General features: G+C 45.7%; 1 pseudogene; it reads right to left on the bottom strand.

Annotated features, from left to right (window-relative positions):
* Nucleotides 1–1,096: 1,096 nt before the first annotated feature.
* Nucleotides 1,097–1,978, bottom strand: LOC147702612 (barrier-to-autointegration factor-like protein pseudogene; annotated as a pseudogene).
* Between the last annotated feature and the right edge of the window lie 1,989 nt (nt 1,979–3,967).

The following is a 3,967-nucleotide window of genomic DNA, read 5'->3' as shown; positions in this document are numbered from 1 at the left end:
TATTCCCTATCCTAGAGCGCCCTCCAGCGAAAGTCGTTGTAACGACTTTCGTTGTAAAACCTGTGTTGTAATGGTACCGCGTTGTTAGAGTTTCGTTGTAAAGGATGTTCCCCCTCATATGGCCCGGCTTATACAAGACGCCACCTCAAACCTGATTATTTCCCTTCTTCCCTCCCTTTTAAAAAATGTTTCCTACCTGGACCACTTGCTGCCTGTTATTTTACAAAGTGGTGTCAGCAAGGAAAAGTCAATCAGCCAAAAGGGTGCAGCAACAAGGCACTTAACCATAAAGGTGTTCAGCGAAGGAGAGTCAAGGTAGCCCTGGTTCTGTACTGGCTGGGAACAGAGTAGTTCAAGGACATTTTATTGTGGGACATTCACCAATGCCCTTTTGGTAGCAGTGTCTGTACTGCTGTCATGACTCTGCCAAGTATCTGTGGTGATTGCCTGCCACTAACTTCTGACATCAGTTTTGTTTTTTAGGTCTTGCAAAGATAGCACCACTTCTGTCTCTTCGATACATATTGTTTATCAGTGGGCTTGGAGGCCTTCCATCTCGCTTGTCAGTACTGAGGTCACCACTTCCTCTTCTTGTGTGTGGCCCTGCCCCGACCTGGCCCAAGTACTTGTGTTCTGCTACTGCTTGTGAGAGCTATTCTTTTTTATGTTGATGCACTGAACAGAGTGCATCTTTTGCAGCTGGCTCTGTTCTGAATTTCTTCCCTGTCTGTCTTCTCCTTTCAACTCACCTTTAGTCGAGTTTGCCAGCAAGCTTTCACTTTATTCACCTTTGAATGAAAGCTGTTGGATTCTGGAGTGAAACTCTGCAGTTTGGCTGTGTGATTTATTACAGACACTCATAGTTTACAGAGATGTAGCGAATAATAGTCATCTGCAGCCATAGAATGCCCAGAGTCAGCAGTTGTAAGGATTCATGTCTTTGTTTCACGACTCGTTTACTCAGGCTTCGAAGCCTACGTGTACTTTCTTGTTTATGAATTGGTTTAATTCATGTACAGATCAAAATTCTTTCTGTAAGGGTGGTGCAGCACTTACCAAGTGCTTGACGAAATGGAAAAACAAACTGATGACTTCTTTACAGGAATGGCTCACAACATTCTTTCAAACAAGAAAAGCATAAGACTGCTTACCTTGCACTTGCTCCAAGTGTATCCTTCCGGCTGTCCTTAAAGAGATCATCCTCTTCTTTCAAAAGGAGAAAATGCCCCAGCACTGCATATGCCTTATTAACGCCTAACTCTTGCAATCTTGCTCCAAGCACTTCTCCAGTACCGGCGGCTCTGTAATAGTATTTTCGCACATGGGCTCAGCGAAAAAGGGTCATAATTATCAATATGTGACACATTGAAGCTCATCGAGCCACCTTGCTGTGCTGCTAGACAGGGAAAGGACGGGAATGCACAGTAAATAACAATATGGCACATTCCTGCCTTTTTCCAGCTCTGGGACACAATGTGCTGCCTCATGCCCACGCAGGCACTCTTGCTCTCTGGTGCAAGGGTGCCTGCATTATAACGAGGATTGTGTTTGTGCAGGAAGGGTCAACTATTCCCTGACGCATTTTCCCCTTTCTATGCATGGTGCAGAATGCAGCACACATAGAAAGAGGAAATGAAACGAGGAGAAATATAGGTATTTCTCCTCATTGTGCCTCCCCTAGGGATGCGTAGCAGTTTTGACGCATTCCAGGTCTGCCATGACACATCTGGAAATGCACAGAAATCATGGGTGTTGCCTGGAAACAGCCATGCACCACCCATGAAATGCCTCCCTGGGGCAGAGTAAAACAACGCAGTGACTTCCTCTAAGTTGTGTTACTCCAGCGGCTTCCAAGCCCCTCCAGGCCAGGCAAAGTGGCCGTGCATGGCTTGATAAACCACATTTAGTAGTTGTGTCGCACACGCACCCTGTTACATGTTAATTATGGCGCATGGTCTCTGTGTTTTTTTGATGATGAGACATTTCAACGTGCCCTGTGGGGAGTTATGTTTAATGTAAAGGAGACAACAGTGAAAGTACTTCTCCGCATGAGCAGGGTCATTATGGTGTGATCACAGGCGTGCAAGACTACAAACAAGAAGCCTGCATGCAAACTACTCCCTCTCCACCCCTTGGACGAGTGTGCCATCCCAAATTTGAATGCATACTGCTCATGATTGAATCTGAACTTGTTTCGGCCGGTCACACCTTGTTCTGACTCTCTTCTTCTAATGCCTGTGTCTTTTAAATTATCCTGTCTGAGCCACCTGTATTTAAAACACGCTCTGTCAGAAGACTCTGCGCCTCATTGGAGCAGCAGCAGGGCCAGCACCACCACAAGACTTGCATGAGCCAGTCCAGCACCCATCACACTCCCTAAATCAGCAGGAATGTCTGGAACTATTTACACCTTGTACTGATGGACTTCAAAGTTCTTTTCTAGGCCAATGTCATCCCCATGAGCCTCATATTTATCTGTTTATGGCTTATTTTTCACATTCGACTGTTTATGTTTTGAGGGATAAAAGGTGCACAACTTGTATTCATTGAAGAAGCCAAAGTGAGCATTTACACTCAGGAACTATTGCAGCTTACAGTATAGCCATGTTAAAAACTGCACATACAATAAGTGTACATTAAATGCAATAATGTAGGCAGTGGGTATCCTGAAAATCTTATATGGATCCGGGCCTGCTGGACCTACATTGGAAGACCCTGCATTAATGGGTTGAAAAACAACTTGGTACATGTAGGGTGGCCATGTCATTCTGTGTTTACAGTTTTGCCTTTAACACTTACAAATCATTACTATTCGGGGTGTTACTGTCTCAGATTAATGGAAACAAACCAACACTACAGCTCCCAGAAGGCACTGAATTGCCACACAGAATCCCAGAACTGGACACAGACTGTCATTATATTACGGAGTCCGGTGGCCATTGGGGGAGTAAATAACATTTGTATCAGGGTAGCTTTGCACCTTATAGGGGCAAAGAATCAGGGTTAACGAGTACAAACGAGTTTGTGTCCGTTTTTTAATTTATTTATTTGTTAGAGCCCCTCATACACTATTTTGCAAACATAGTTGGAATCATCCAAAAGTACTACTTAAAAGCAGCATGACCCCATCTTTTAATTTTTGTGTGGGAAACTGTTCGTATCAATTTTACCAGTATCACAAGGGTCTGGAGCACCACAGGGCCTCATTTATGAGAAATGATGCATAGCTGTGTGAAAGCAGCGATGCTTCACTTCTCAGTGCGCCCTCCTTGCGACATACCCGATGCATCATATTTAATGTATGACGCATCATGTCGCAAGGAGTTACATATACTTCAGTATTTCTGACGTATCTGTAAGTGCAAAAGTGACGCATTGCTGGAGTGTGTCACAAAAGGGACGCAACTCGAGCAATGCGTCCTTTCACATGCGGCAAGCCCCATGTGAAAGGGCCTGCGTCAGTCTTACGCCTGCTGTGAGGCAGACGCAAGATTTTGACGCAACGGCGTCCTAGAAGTGACGCAGTGAAATCTCATAGATTTCACTGCAACAATTCTACGAGGCTTTTTGCGGGGGAATGCCCCCCCTGCATACATTATACCTGACGCAGGTATAATGTAGCGCAGGGGTTTACAAAGTGACGCATCTGCTTAGATGCGTCACTTTGTAAATAGTAACAGGAGGCATATTTTACGCCGCCGATGCGTCACAAAAAGTGACGCATCAGAAGCGCAAAACTGACGCAGATTTATAATAACTGGAGCATCCCCAGGGATGCGCCAGTTATTTTGCGCCGCTGCTCCGCCACCCATGGTGCGCCGCATTTACAATGCGGCGCACCATGGGGCAAAAACGGCACAGATGCGTGACGCATCTGTGCCGTAAAGGTGGCGCATTGCTGGAGTTGCGTCGCAAGCGCGACGCAGCTCCAGCAAGGCTCGGGGGTGCCCCATCTTTACAATGCTGC

Source organism: Lissotriton vulgaris, chromosome 7 (genome assembly GCF_964263255.1).
Source record: "Lissotriton vulgaris chromosome 7, aLisVul1.2, whole genome shotgun sequence".
In the NCBI taxonomy this organism is placed as follows: domain Eukaryota; kingdom Metazoa; phylum Chordata; class Amphibia; order Caudata; family Salamandridae; genus Lissotriton; species Lissotriton vulgaris.
Note: the sequence above shows the minus strand (reverse complement) of the source record. Positions and strands in the feature narration are given on the sequence as shown.